The sequence below is a fragment of the Carassius auratus genome, chromosome 6 (genome assembly GCF_003368295.1).
Source record: "Carassius auratus strain Wakin chromosome 6, ASM336829v1, whole genome shotgun sequence".
Classification (NCBI taxonomy): domain Eukaryota; kingdom Metazoa; phylum Chordata; class Actinopteri; order Cypriniformes; family Cyprinidae; genus Carassius; species Carassius auratus.
In genome coordinates this window covers 25,353,083-25,369,658 of record NC_039248.1, presented here as the reverse complement: position 1 = coordinate 25,369,658, position 16,576 = coordinate 25,353,083, and the positions used below count along the sequence as shown (strand labels likewise).

The 16,576-nt window shown below is 34.8% G+C and overlaps 1 long non-coding RNA gene across 8 annotated transcripts; it reads right to left on the bottom strand.

Moving 5' to 3' along the window:
- Positions 1-2,682: 2,682 nt before the first annotated feature.
- LOC113103611 (uncharacterized) lies at positions 2,683-16,129 on the bottom strand. Of its 8 annotated transcripts, XR_003291585.1 has the most exons (5): positions 15,932-16,129; positions 12,373-12,542; positions 5,434-5,576; positions 4,882-4,993; positions 2,683-4,763 (listed from the first exon to the last, which is right to left on the bottom strand). It is a non-coding gene; the product is annotated as an uncharacterized LOC113103611 (long non-coding RNA). The 8 variants fall into 8 exon arrangements; XR_003291587.1 differs by having other exon boundaries at positions 2,683-3,514; positions 3,985-5,576; XR_003291583.1 differs by having other exon boundaries at positions 2,683-4,177; positions 4,373-5,576.
- Positions 16,130-16,576: the final 447 nt, after the last annotated feature.

Sequence of the window (16,576 nt, the reverse complement as noted above, 5' to 3'; positions counted from 1 at the left end):
CATGTAGTGTTTATTTGTATTTTTTTCCCCTCTTTTTTCCAGAGTTTGTGTCCTCTGCTAAAGTCTACACATTTAAATCACCCACATAAAAATGGCTTATATTTGTGTCAGAATATACTGTATATTATTGTATCTTGTATCTATTACTGAATCATTAACACTGTGGTAGAATAGAAAGCACAGTAGGTCTACCAAAGATATAAAGTGCATCCAAAAAAGCTGTTAATGTCCCAATGCCTCGGTACTTTCTGAAATAATATCCATATTTTTGTTAAAACCATTAAAGCCCTTCTCCATGATTGGCTCTCTGCAAAATGCAGATAGTTCACTTCAAAGAGTAAATTGTTCGGAAAGTATGCATTTGGATTTACCACCGTTTTACCATTTTGTAACACTAATTTAAAAATAAATATTTTTGTGCATCACTAGGGGGATCAAAATTTCTCCTCTTTGCCAAAAGTAAACAGAGATTCAGTGAGAAAATACCTTCAATTCAGAGGAAAAATGACTTCCATCTGTGCATTCACATTTTTATCAGTCAAATATAAAAGCATATACAGACATAAATATACTGAAATATGTAAAACCAACTTCAGGTCATTTGCTGGTTTGAGATTTTGACCAGCTCATGACTGAACCAAATCCTTGCTAATGAAAAAAAGAAACAAACAAACAAACAACAAAAAAAAAAAACATAATTCCTTAAAATGGTTTTTGGACCATTGAAGCTGGTTTGGTGCTGGTCTACCAGATTTACTACCAGACTAACAGATTTTTTAAACAGAATTCAGCTGATTAAAGACATTAACATTGCGACACTGAAATTAATCATCATTGAACTGACTATTGAATTTGCTTTCTGTACATCTGCATACAACTTAAACTAATACATGAAATCATTGAGATATTGAACAAAACTAAATTGAGCTGAATGATGCTATTGTTTTCTGTAGAGCTGCTTTACAGTTGAATTTTTCATAACTGGTTAAATTTACAACAGTAGTACTACTGTTGTTATTTTCCTGTTTATTCATGTAAAGCTATTATGAATCTGTATTGGATAAAATACTAATTATTTCCATCCAAAACTATGTTTTTGAAATTATTTGATCACTAATAAAGTAAAAGTAAAACTACTGCACACCCTCTTTCTTCATGTTCCAAAAATAATCGTTTTGTGCATTTTCATAGATTTTTCTGTCCGCCTCCTTGCTTGTATCTATCTGGACATGGATGGAAACTCAGACAGGAGCAGATGAAAGGTCAGTGAGCTGTGAGAGAACATCTTCATTCTTACCCTTGTAATTCACAGTAATTTTTCAATTTGTATTAACACAACATCAGGTCTAGGAGAGTCCAGTTGTCTGCTTTTCGGTTACATGGGTCTGGAACAGCTCTGCTGATCCTCGTACAGACAGAATCAAGCTGAGCTTTGAGGAGCAGACGGACAGGAGGGTGAGACATTGCCAAAGCCCAGTGATCAAAGAGGAGAGAGTCTGTCGGGTTTATGAGAGAACATGACTGCTGTGTACAGACAGATTTGGAGATGGGATCATATGTTTATTCTACCTGGATTACAACCAGGTTTATGTAAGGAGGGCAGGTGGGTGTACATGAAGATGAATGATCTTTAAACTTCCTGATCACAGAAAATAATACTCACAAATAAGATCTCTTGAATATACCACCAAAACAACAAGATTAAATGGAGAGCAAAATTTTGATAAGCTTATTCATGTGATCCTCTTTAGATGAGATCTCAAAAATGTCTCCAACTGTGCTCAGAAACCAGAGTCTGCATTCAAAGATCTTAAAATAAACCCCACAGGCTTTAGATACAATTAACAATTACACTACCAGTTAATAGTTTGATGTCTGTAAGAAATTTATCAAATAATGCTGAATAAATGTAGCATAATAAATATTAATCAGCACAACTGTGTTCAACATTAATTAAAATCAGAAATGTTTCTTGAGCGGCAAATCATATTAGAATGATTTCTGAAGTATTACGTGACACTGAAGACTGGAGTAATGATGCTCAAAATAATTTAAATAGTAAACATATTTCACTGTTTTGACTGTAATTTTGATCAAATAAAAGCAGCCTTGGTGAGCAGAAGAAACTAAAAAAAAAACCCGGAGTGTCTATTTACACTAAGTGCAAATAGCCCACCAACGTGAGATTCAGCTAGTCTACACTGCAAAGACAAACAACAATTGTTAGCTCCAGAAGCAGAGCAGATGGTAAAACGTGTGATGTGTTTGTTTTGACGCGCTCAACCTGGGTTTGAATCCGCCTTTAGGTGAACTTTTTTCTCCCTTTTCAAATCACATCATAAAAACATTTATTCTCAATGAAAATTAAGGATAAAATCAAAAAGTTGAAAATAAAATATCGTGGAGGATTAAGACCAGGAGTAGGGAGGGCTATTGGCCCAATAAGGTGGCATTCATTTAATAATTTGAATTAAAATTACAATTTACACTCAATAAGTTAATATTGTGTACTGTTTTACAATGTACTAGAATACTGAGGTGCAGATAATTGCCACTATTTGCCATAAGTAGTACAATTTTAACATAGTGTAAAAAAAAAAATCTATAGCTTAGTGTAAATAGCATATCACAAAATAATGCTGCTATTTGGATTTATTGTAAATAGCCTCTATTGCTATTTACATTAAGTGCAAATAGCCACTGTCAAAAAAAAAAAAAAAAAAAAAAACAGCAACAACAAACACTTGCATACCAACCTCAAACTTGCAAACTTTTGCAAATGTTAACAATTTCCTTTTTTTTAATGTTTTTCAGATGTTTGTCTGCGCCAAAACCTTGTATATCACAGATATGGACAAACGAAAGCACTTTCGTCTGCTGCTACACTTGTATCACAACAGAGGGCAAGAAACTGGCACATTTAACAGCAAACTCATTAAAGTCATCTCCAAATGATCACAGAAGAGGCAGTGCATGAAAAACGCTGACCGTGAGTCTGTGCATGTGTGTGCAATCCTGAATGTCCATAAGTAATGATGCAAATGAATTTGATGCTGCGTGTAATAGAAAGACAGTCAGTTCAGAATTTTGTGCAGTATTGAGGTTCTAGGTCATTTATATTTATTTATTTATATTTTTTTGTCCAAATTACATTTTTTTTGTAATATTTTTGTTTTGTTTTATGATCAAGCCAATGAATCAAATCAAATATGACATCTTCTGCTAAGTGCCATTTTCATAAAAAGGGTCGAAACTGAACTCCTGTAAGTTTTGGTAGTGTGTTTGCGTGTCTTTGTGTATAAGAAGTGGGGTCAAGCCACTAACTGGTGTCACCCAGCAGCCATTGCCACAGGAGTCAGACATTTGATCTCTAACCTTCTGATCCTAAAGCACACACTAAGAGGGCACGTTCTGTTGACAATGACTGCTAGATCCACAGAGAGCTTCTGAGGGGAAGAAAGAGGCGCTTGACATCTGAGAGCATCGGTCAAGTGACGCTGAATTCCTCACCGTTCTGTGGGAGAGACGGACAATGAGACAAAGATTAAGGAAAAGAACAGACTGGCATCAGTCACAGTATACCCGTCATTTGTGTTTGCTGTCTGCTTGTCAGTCTGAATGTGCATGTTTAGGATCAGTGAGGGTTTAAATTATGAATGGTGTTTCTTTTGTTTGCCCTATTGGTTCAGTAAAAAAAAAAAAAAAACTGTTGAAACTTTATAAAAAGTATGTGATTGTTTCTACAATGTGCATATCAAGAATTAACCACAGTAGCTAAATAAACGGAAGAAACCCAAACAAGTTTAGAAACAAGAGAGTAAAATCAGTTCAAAAAATCTAAAAGGTCCAGTTGTAAATGTCAGCAACATGTGCTCAACAGCTGTAATAAATGTAGCATAAATGGGTTTAACCCCAATACAGCACTTCCTGAGTGAGGTCTATTTTTCTTTCTCTTCCCCTACAGTGTTATGGCCTAATACTTACTCTGTTTCTTTATAGTGGAGGAGATGCAAGCCACTCATAGTGAATACACAGTGTGTGACAGCTTCATCTGTTGTGGCTGTGTGGTTCAGCTGGTAAGCACTGACTCAGGAGTGGTGCTGCCACCAATGGTACATTATGGAAATATAAAACTAGTAATCTCCAAGTAATCCACATCTAATCCATCAATTAATGTCTGTGAATCCAAAATTGCAGGTTTAAAGAAACAAATGAATAATTAACATATTATTTAATGTCAAACCATTGCTTCTGGGCAAAATAGGAGTCCGTAATCTTAGAAAATGCTTCCTTCAGTGAAAAAAAGTAAACTGTTCCTTTAAGAGGATGTTAAATGTACAAAAAAAAAAAGGTCAGCTGTGGGAATAGTTACCCGATTCTATTTCTTTCCTTGCAGGTAATACGTAAAGGGAATTAGCAGCATGCCTATCTAGATGTGGAAGAGCTTGTGTCTCATCTTCATAAATGTGCTTTCCAGTTCAGAGACAGTAGCCACATGTACCTTTGCCTGTCTAATGAAAAAAATCATACAGTTCCAGGTAAACACAGGCAGTAAAATGAACAATAGTTCAACCCAAAATGAAAACTGTCATCATTTACTCATCCCCATGTCATTCCAAACTCACAGTCCTCTCCATGTCCTAAAGAAAGTAATAAGGTGTTACTGAATGATGGCTCCTGTTAGATCATCGCTGGAACAGAGATGGTTAAATACACCTTCAGTGAGAGTCTGACCAGTCACCTGAACACCATCAGCCCTGTACCTGTCATCAGCGGACTAGAGGTCAGAAATCCAGCCAGATTCATTCAATCTCGTCAAAAGAAACTGAATTTAATACGAAACTCTATGGGATGCATGTTAAATAAAAATGGATTACTTACCTAAACAATACTAACAAGTGTCCTTGGTGATTTAGTTAACGGTGGAGGACATGAAGCCATGTTGGAGTTTCACGGAGAACACACTTAAAAGTCTGGTTTGGTAACATGCAGGCTGAAACAATGTAAGCAGGTAAGCTTTTATCATATTTTGGTGCAGTGATAAGGCAGATACTTACATCATGAGTAGCTTGTAATTTGGCAAGCTAAAATAAAGCGACAGTCAAGTCACCCAACCAAATAGATAGTTACACTACAATTAAAAACTATTGAAAAAAAAAATGTCTAAAAAATGTAATATGTAATTCAACTGAAAATATAGTTATAAACAGCAATGCATTGTTTATGTTTCATTGTGTAAACCAAATATATGCAGAACTAAAATAATTGTATATATTATTTCATGCTATACTGTTAAATGTTGAAAAATACTACTAGTACTATTATTAATAAAACTGCACTATAGTGTAGACAGAGTAGTGTCACAATTTAGCATTGTACATTTATTTGTTATTCCTCAACAGTTCAAACACATTAAACAGGAAACTAACTCACTATTTGAATATGACACGCTTTGTGAATGTGCGGTTCAAAAGCTGCCCTTTTCAGTTTATGACTTCCTCCTCCTTTAGTGAACCTCAGGAGATCCTGCGTAACACAAGATCTTCCGTAGCAAACCACAGATCTCCTCATTTATCCTATCACACATTAAAGCACAAATGTCACAAATAATTACTATTCATACCGAATCAATCTTTGAGGAAGTACATTTACTGGTTTTTAGATATGAGAACAACAAAAGATCCCTGTAAATGACACAGGGATTATTTCACTTGTGCTAATTGGCAGGTAGTTACCAAAGCAGTCAGCTAGCAGAGAGTTTATCACAATTAAGCAGTGTCTAAAACCAAGCATAAAGTGCCTAAACCAGCATAAAACATGGTCAAATTAGCGTATAACTCTGGCCATACTGTTTAATAGCTTTTAGAAATCAATAACAAATCAGAAACCATCAGATAAAGCCAAGTTAATTCAAATTAATTTTTGTTGACATATTAAAGTTAAAAGCTTTTACGGAGAGGATTTTGGATATTTTTTAATAAGAAATTACTGTCAACTGCCAGAAAACACAGACAAAAAAAAGTGCTGCTGAAGTGGAGATTTCTGACATTTAAAGACATGTAACTGAAAGACACAAATAAGGAAAATATATTATGTACACATAAATGTGTATTTTGGATGTTTTCTTCCCACTAATCTGAAAGAAGATGTTACGGAAGCAAAATAGCCCAAAAAATATTGATATTGATATAAACTGTGTGGATGCAGATATTTTAAAGTGGCTGTGAACATGGCTTATCTAATCATGAGCTGCCTATTTTATAAATTCTTTGCAAGACACAAAATTAATTTCATACTCCTATTATACATTTCCCTGTGCAATCATTTTAGTTTGTCGTGACCATCTTGCCAAGGCTCCAGGGATGCCGTGGTGAGACATTCCTGTCTCAGCAGGCAAGAATGCAATGATGGTCTCTCTCAGGTCCTTTTAGGGTGATTCTTAGAGCTGTAGTCAATTGTCAGATCTCAGAAGGTCAGCAGTGACCTGATACTGAAATGACTGACAATTATTGAGGTGTACCTTTCATCATCTTAAGTTACAGGACTTTAACATTTATCAAAGTTTGACAATTGCACTGAATTAGAATAATATAAGAGTCACTGCAACCATTTATTTAAAAATATATATTTTTTCAATACTGGGTTTTATGAAGGTGACTTTTTAACACCAAGTAAAGAAAATGTAAGTAATTAATTAAAGGTAAAGTACATAATATGGCAATATGTTTAATGTACATATCTATAGAGAACATAATTAGTTGTATTAGCACACTATAAAAAGTGATGTTTCTTCATCAGTATTACAGTCTTGTTTTCCAGTGTAAATATCTAAAGATTCTTATATCATAATACATGTTTGAGACACTAAATGACACAAGAAGTCTTGTTTTATGAGAAACGGATCAAAATGGAGTATGTTTTTGATTGAACCAAGAACAAATATCTGCCATTGGGCTCAGAAAACAATTAAATTCAAAGGGTAAACGAGTTTTCATTCCCAACTGAAATTAAGCATTAACTTATTATTTTTTTTAATAAAATTTACAACTCACTTACAAATGTATACTGATTTAAAGGGGTCATCAGATGCAAAATGTACTTTTACATGTTGATTGTTGATGTTTTTATACATTCTAAGATTTTGACAAGGTAAAAAGGGTGTTACAGACATGTTATAGACTTTTCAATAAGACCCTAAAGAATCATATCAACTTGTGGAAAATGGGTATCCGATGAACCCTTTAAGGATATTTAGATATTTATATTGGAAAACAAAAATACAGAGGGTGATTTTTATTTTTGTTTTGCAATGCATGAAACATTTAATGCCATGACTTTATCAATTAAAAGAGTTTATTTTCTGATTTAAGACGTTTTCAAGGCCTTAAACTGTGGAGAGGCAAATTAAGACTTTCTAAAACACAAAAGTCATTTTTTTTTTTTTTTTTTATGAACCGGCCAATTTTTATATTTTGGGCCATTTTGCTTCCATAGCATGTCTTCAGTCAAAGAAAATTCAAAGTGCAAAAACATGCAAAATAGTAAAAGTTAAACAATTGTTCTTAATTACGATAATAGCCAATGTTGTCTGCTAACAAGTTCTTTGTTGAAAAAACTGTTGCACACTAGATCTAAGACTTTTATCTCATTTATCTCAGGTCCTCCAGGTCTGTGCTGCGTTTCATTCCTAATGTATCCAGATTGAGTGGTGAGTGGAGATGGATAAGACAACCAATAAAAGTGCCTTTATTCCTGATCCGATTGGACGGGCTGATCTTCAGGAGTTCATACTCATTTACTTACAAACCAGAGCACAGCGCCCCCTCTCAAGCAAACTGTACAGCAGAAAGAACCGCAGACTCGCTCATAGACACCATTCACCAGGAGTTCACACAGACAAACTTTCACCTGTTTATGCAGAGCTGAGAACACACACACATACACAAATATTCATGTAAGATTATGTCCAGTCCTGGCTCACATTCTAGTCTTGTTAACACTCACACTAACAAGGAAAAATCTCGCAGCATGCAATCACATAGAGCTTTAGGGAGCTTACGCACTAGAGACAGCTCTGACAGGGCGTTTGACATGTAGGAATGCACAAGATCTGTCTATTAGGGCTGTGGAATGAACCGGGTCGCTCTGCAATAAAGATGGAATATAGTTCATTGGATTCATGAAACTGGACCTGCCTCTGTGAAGTTCTCATTGGTCACTAGATGCTCATGTCAGAGATAGTTGCAGCAAAAAATGTAATTCTAACTGAGAATCGCTGACATTAAACACTTTCATTTTCTACTGCTTTGCTGTGCAACATCCACACTAAAATCAATTGATTCACAGCAAAAACTAGTGTGTGGGTGAAGAGATAATGCTGGGAAGAATATACAAGAATAATTTTTTTAGTAATTAATATTTTTTATACAGCAAGGAGGGATGCATTAAATTGGTTTAAAGTGACAGTGAGGACATTCATAATGTTGCGAAATATTTCTGTATTAAATAAATGCTTTTCTTTTGAACTCGCCATTTATAGTTTCAGATTCCACCAAAAATTGTAAGCAGAACAGCTGTTTTTAACATTGATAACAAATGTTTCTTAAGAATAAAATCAGAATAATTTCTGAACAATCATGTGACACCTAAGACTGGAGTATCAAAGGAATAATTCAATTGTACAGTATATATATATATAAAAAAAAGGTATTTTCAATTGCAATAATATTCCATAATATTAGTGTCTTTGCTGTATTTTCGATCATATAAATGCAGCCTTAGTGAGCTTAAGATACTTTAAAACGTGATATGAGTTCAAAAGAACAGCATTTATTTGAAAAAGAAATATTTTTAAAGTCTACATTTTTTAATCAGTTTAATGCATCCTTGCTATATAAATAATACTAAATAATAATAATAAAAAGTTAAATTTTTTCCAAAAAAAGACTGACCCCCAAAATTTGAATGGTATGTATAATTCATCAAATATAAGATGCATAGCAGAACATAGCTATAAAAACAAAAGTTTTCATATGGGTATAAATATCCAGCACTTTTAAGATGTTCTGATCCTGCCACTAAACTCCTTAACAAACACCAGTACCATATTTTGGCATGTAATTAGATTATCAGTATGACTTCTATATAATTATCATTAATGCAGTTATGTAATTTATATTTTTGGTTGTGGGATGATTCCCAGGGAACACATGTTAGGTAAAAAAATGTTAGCCTAATATTATTATGTCCTCTATCTCAACTTACTCTGCTTTAATGCACATAACTTTACACAAGGTGACTATTATATAGCACCACTGTCACATTCAAGATCATCTTCAAAGAATAAAGCTAAGAACATACCCAATATATTGTGTTGAAAAGTGTGAAACTGTGTGTGTGCACATTTTGGAAGGGTCTTAGAGGTCTTTGGCTCGTTTCCTCCTCCTAATTACTGAAGCAAATATGCGTGAGGGGGACCGGCACATCAGCTAATCTTTGTCATGTGTCCACCTTTGCCAACAGGCCCCTGGAATTTATTTTCACATCAATCCATTCCACTCGGAGAAAAGAGATATGAAGGGACCTGTTCTTCACACCTCTTATGTAACAGGAAGGATTGTATTCAATACCATAAAAAGGAAATTTCTTTCAGCTTTGCCTTCCTGCTTGAAATCAAACTCTCAGAGCATCTCAAAGTTAAATTTTGGGCATGTGTACGTGGCGCATCAAGTCTCCTATGCTGCTCCCTCTGAGCATAAAGAAACCTCTGTCCCTTTATTTTTGCTGAGTGATTTTCTAATATATCACCACTCTCCCATCATTCCACGGCGATCAGCCTTCTGCTCCAATCAGTTAAAGGACCTGGCCTGTGATTGACAGCTCTGAGAAAGGCCCTTTAAGGTCTGAGAGGCCAGTGCCTGGGCAGAGAAGATGAGAAAAGTATGAAAACTATGTCTGTACTCATTGTTCGCAGGGACTTTTTGGGGCCAATTAATGTGGCAAGGTAGAGCATGGTAGAGTAGCCAGACTTTTCATGGATTATTACAAATACTTTGAAGGATTTGCCATGTTTGACAACATGAACCCAGAATTTTTCCTCACATTTCTTCTTCCTGAACACCGCACAAGAACAAAACATGTAAGCTTATTATGGAATGGATAATTCAAACTCGAAAACCAAAAGTCAGTCTGATATCTAAATATTTTTTAAGTAAGCAATTAGATTGAATACTTCTAAGATATGTAAATAAATAAAATAAATACACACTACATTGAATCGCAAAAATAAATTACATTTTCAAATAGAAACTGTTCTTTTTTTGTTTTTACTTTTGATCAAATAAATGCAGCCTTGGTGAGCATACTTCTTTCCAAAAAACACACACACAAAGAAGTAACTGAGCCTAAACATTTTTAACGGAAGTGCATAAAAAAACTAATCTGTGGGTTACAGTGATTTTATGACTGTACCATTGTAAATATCACTTTAATATACAGCCTCATGAGACTTCATGTTCAGTAACAGCAGCTTCTCCCAGCAGGTAACTTAAGTCCTTGTGCACCAACTGGCCTGATATGATTAGGTCTTATAATCTTCATTTATCAGCTGTGACAGGTATGCATGACCCAAATTGACTTAGATGACCACCTTCAAGATGTGACTTAGCCAAGCTGACATGTATAGTGACCAATTCCAGATGTCTGGCAGATTTTTCAAACAGTCTAGGTGACTAAACAGCGAAAAATGAGGCTTATTTGCCAGACCAACAAGAAAGAGGCATTAACCAAGACCTAGAAAGCCTTAAAAGGTCATTTCTGCTCTGATGGCATTTCACTGTACACTTTAAAGCCTTTTAGAGGACACTTGAATGAAGTTATGCTTGGCCTTTGGGAAAGATGCAATTAAAAGTGAACATTTATTAAATCCAGTACATTTATTTGACATCACATGGCTCTCTAAGTGAAATGGAGTTTGTGAGCTCTCTGTTGTGACTGCATGAGAACCTGGAAACGGTCCGTTCTAGAAAGCCCTTCTTCCTCCGCAGGATGTCTGTAATAATGCCTGACTTGAAGGGGAACCAGCTGAACTTGAATCCTTCCGCCAGCCGGAACAGAATCACTCCCTACAGTAATCTCACAAATGTTCCATGTTGTCAGAATGCCTTAAATCCAAGTGGATCAAAAACATGGGCGGAAAGCCCAGAACTCTGTAAAGAACACCACTTTGTTCATGCAGAATGAGAACATTTTCCAGCATCCTCAGCATTAGGGTGTGTTAGTGCGTACCTGGTGTAAATGTCAGTATTCCCTTGTAATCATGACAAGAGCTTTGTTTTGTAGCTCAGGTGACATAATGGAGAGCCCATTTAAAAGTCAACAATGTCTCAAATGTTTCTTCTAGATGGCACAGATGTTCATTCCTGAGGAGAAATAAAGAAATTAGAGTAGAGGAGTAGTTCACTTCCAGATAATGTACTCACCAACTTGTCATCCAAGATGTTCATGTCTTTCTTTCTTCAGTTTTTCGAGGAAAATATTTCTTTCTGTATAATGGACTTCTTGGTGCCCGGTGGGTTTGAACTTCCAAAATGCAGCTTCAAAGGACTCTAAAATCTAAAATCCCTTTGAAGTTGCATTTAAACTTCATTTTGGAAGTTCAGACTCAGGGGGCACCATAGAAGTCCATTATATATATAATTTTTGCTAATATATATATATATATATATATATATATATATATATATATATATATATATATATATATATATATATATATTTATGACTGAAGAAAGACATGAACATTTTATTATTGAAAAGGGGGTTGACTACATTATCTGTAAATGTTTGTTCTGAAAGTGAACTACTTTGTTTTTTTTTAGACGAAATTCACAGAATTTAAATAATAACCTTTTGTTTTTGTCCCCCTCCCCCCTTTTTGCCTTAGTTGTCTGATGGATTTCCTGGGAAACTACATAATGCACTTTAATCATTCGGCAGTCGTAAATAAAGAAAAGAAAAGAAAGACAGACAGATTATTTTATGCAGTGGAATGAACCTGGAACCGAGAAGGGTTAGAAAGCAAAAAGTATAAGCGACGGCACCTGTAATAAAACATGAATCAACACAGTTTACATAGCATCACATTTGCCATGCACTGACTAGGTTACAAAACAATGTGTTTGTTGGTGACAGTGTCATTCTCTAAACCAGTAACTACATTGGTCTGTTTGCCTATAAAGAGTTTTGGAATCAAATAGTTCACACATTATCTGATATGAATAGTAATCTTTCTGTTTAATGTAAGTGTTGCCAAAGTTTTGTAACAAACTGATTTCAGTGGGTCTAAACAACAACGGAAAATAAGCTACTTACCAGCTCATCAAACAATTTTCAGAATCTTTCATTTTCTTCCTTCTTTGATTATTTTGGAGAGTTTTGGTGTCTGGAAACATTAGCAGTGGTGACAGATTCATCCGTGCAGAATAGTGGAACCAAAACTACCAAAACAATGTTCCTCTGCGAGTAGTTTACTGCTTCAGCCGCTAGATGGACAAAATTACATAGTTTGGTTTTAACATACAGAAAAATCTACTGTATTCAAATCAGTGTGTATATCAGTGAAGATTATTATTTAGCCATGGAATAATTTGAAGATAAATATTCTTATTGAGATGTCTGATTTTGATTGCAAACTGGTATTTTCTGGTAAGTGTCCAAATACGTTTTGGGGCCCACTCTATCCAGGAGAAACAAGATATTAGAGATCCAATTTGTGATTTTCCTTTCCTGTGGGCTGAAATGAGATTTCAAGGGAGAGACATCTAAGTCCAGAGCAGAACCTCATCTCTCTGGCTCTCGTTTCCCTGTACCTCCTCTTTGCAGCAGTGTATTCATGTGGGAATCTCTTTCCTCTCAGGAAGCAGGTCCCCTTTCAGAGTCAATAAGCCTTTCTGCTACACCCCAGCCCAGCGTGTGCACTCACATGTGCAGGAGTGTGTTCACGTAGGTCTGACCGGCAGCTGTGGGTGTGTGGGCTCCTAGGAGCCACTTGTTTGAAGGGTTGGAGATCATTCCAACATTTGTTCACTAGCACTGAATAGTGGAAATGCTCCAGTTTTCAATATATACAGGATAACGTGACCATCAAACATAAAACAAGCATTACTGACCTTGCTCTTACTAAGGGTTAGTTATGTTGTATTTATTATTTATATTTTATTTATTCATTTTTTACTTTTATTGCTTGTCATGTTAATAGCATGGAAATTGTGCAGAATATTACTTGTGGTATAACTCTGACTTTGTCGCAACATGTTAATAAACCAGTATGATTTACACTTGGTACAGCAAGACACACAATACCCAAATTGCATTTAAAATGAGTTTTGAGAGCTATTGCACATGGAAAGATCAGGTAACAATGATATCTGTCTCTTTTTATTGCAATTATGCTTTAACAAGGACAGAGACACAACATTACAACCTTAATAATAAATACATTAAATAAATATAAGTAAATGAATTAAATAACAAAAAACAGTTTAGGGAAAAAATAATAATATTACAAATAAAACGTCATGGACTATTTCTGTGGTGATTGTATTGTATTGATTGCTATGATTGATACATTTATTTACTCTTTACACAGACATTATTGGCTGAGTGACTGGCATGTTTGTTGAAAGCATGGAACAGAATGGAAATTCAGCTTTATTAATATCAGATAATATTCTGACAGTGCTGAGGTATTATACAGGTACTATTTTTTGTCTCTCAAAAATGCATATACGTTTTACCACCTTAAAAACAACTGGAAGGCCATAATACAGACATCAGGCTTTAGCAGACAGATCAAGAATGAATATTTTCCCATTCCTGTTGTCTGCAAAGCATGGCCATCAATATGTTTCCTCTGGAAACAACCACAAAACAGAGTGAATAGCTAGTAAAATGCAATCTTTCATTTAATATTTCTCATAGCCAGTAGTTCAGCAGCCAAAAATAATAAATGCAAACATTCCTCTATAGGTATAGGGCAGAAGGTATGGTTGAAATTGTCCAAGTAGTGCAGTTGTCACTTTCTTATACTCTGAGGTTTTCATAGTAACTGTTCGCTGTCTTTATTTACCTTGAGCTCTGTAATTTTATAAAATAAAGGTCTTTAATTAATCATTTATTTAGGTATGCAGAAACTGACACCGGTGTAAAACACAGGATTCTCATTATAGCCCAGCTGGATAGAGTGCCTGGGGCTTCAGTTTTATTTCATTAGTGATGCCTGCTGAAGTAAAAACTATAGGCTACTGCTGCTCATACTTAAGGTTATGAGCGCACTGGAAATCAAATTGTGCAAGGAGAGGTGTGCTATTACTATAGACAAAAAAAAAACAAATCTCTAGACTTATAATGAAGGAGGGATGTGAGCCAAAGAATATCTAAAAACCAGAGAACAGACTCGAGGTTAGGCTCTTTTGACCAGAACGACCTAGCAACAGCTGAAATGTCCCTTCTCCAAAGTCAAAGCACCATTGTGTTCATGAATAGAGTCTGTATGCGCCATGCTTTGACGTTTCTGTAAATTGAGAAATTATGGTTTATATAGCTTAAGTTTGTTTTCACAAGCGTTTTGACTAGAATGAAGGCTCCGGGAAGCACAAGAGCTCCACAATGCTGCGTGTGTCATTGCCTGGACTTGTGGAAAGTACATAGCAGATAACCTTGAAACGCTTCATTGGGACCCATAGTGATTGTGATTTTTACTGTATGGGCTTTTGAAAATCAATCTTTCAAGCTAGGCATAACTGTCCTCCATCAGGTGTAATTGTGAAGCCCAGGATTCCTGATTGTGTTTAACAATGTAATGTGATATATGGGATAAAATTCAATAACGTGAGGAATTTTCTGGAGCAGGAGGAACCTCGTTCTTGATTACTGCAGAGAACAGATCATCTTTTCAACAAGGACAAATGAGTTTAACCTGCACTACAGCGCCATCTGCAGGACACAGCCGCAAAATATAACACACTGGCTTCAATCTCGCCTATATTAAATTGTATAAACGCACTAATAATAACCATAACAAAACCACATATTCAAGATGTTTTATTTGTGGTAAAAAGCTTGACAAATGTTTAAACATTTCAATCAGCATATAGTACATCACTTAACTAAATAATATAAAGAATATATAAAAGTTTACATCATAAGAGATCCGTTCAAAGTCTCAGATTTTGTAAATAAATAAATGAAAATAATGTAATTTTGATCCTGTCAAGGATAACCCCCCCCCATATATATATATATATATATATATATATATATATATATATATATATATATATATATATATATATGAATATTACAATACATAATAATTTACATCATAAGAAATCATATCAAAGACTTAGACTTTTCATAAATTAACACTTTTTCATAAAATATTTAATTTGTATTTATTTTTAATAGAACTGTCATCAAATAAATAAGCAAAATTAACATGGACAGGTCCCACTTTCTAACTTGAAAATATTTGCCTTAACAAAATTTATAATATTTATAGTCCAGCAAATGTTGAGTAATAACTGTATGTGTAAACATGGTTTTATTTATGAAGGATTTAAAAAGATTGTCATTGCAGTTTAAACACGTGAACTTGCTGGGCTTAGAATTACACAGTCCATTTCTCTTCAGACATAAAGTTTTCTGCAAGATCAAACCCAAACATGGAGAGAAGAACAAGGAAAGGGATAACATGCATTTTTTAATAGTTATGTAAAGTATTTGTGGCAAAAACTTAGTCTGTGTGTGAGATCCAGCACACATCTGAAACATTTAACAGTCAGAACCAGACACTGAGGTTTTAGGGCTTCCTATGGCTTTCTCCAAAAATAATCTCATGCACATATGGAGAAAAGAGTAAACAGGAACTCACCAAACGTTTTCCATTCCCCAGGGATCTGGTTTTGATGTGCTGTGCATCTGGTTATATTTTTTTTGTACAGTAATACAATCCGTCCTTCCATGTTAATCTAGCTATAAATTCCATCTTTATGATGCACTTTGTGTCTGGCTTCTTTACAACTCCAAGCTTCCTGTTTTCGAGTGCAAACAGGCTTAATAAGGTGCGCATATGGAGGCCCGAGACAATGCAATTCATCACCACAAGAGGACGCCATTCAGCTGTGTGCAGTGCTTCTATTACCAGAAGAAAGAAAAATAAAACTTAATTGTCGTGGTTTAATGGTTAGGTAAATTGTATTTTTTTGTTGTTGGTGTTATTATTTGTAAATGTTTAATACCTACTTTATAAATGTGAGAACATTTTAGACATTTTTAAAATGTTTTTTTTTTTTTTTTGCGTATGTAAGCTGCTGAAATAAAGTAGGTAAATTGAAAATTCACCATTCTGAGAATATGACCTTTAAAAATCAGTCAGTTAATTAATTAATTGTACACATTTTTCATGGCTATATTAAGACATCTATGGGGGGGGGGGTGAAAATTTACAACTGTTTTGTTATAATTATCCACTGTTAATTGTATTTTTATTATATATAAATCATGGCACAACCTAACA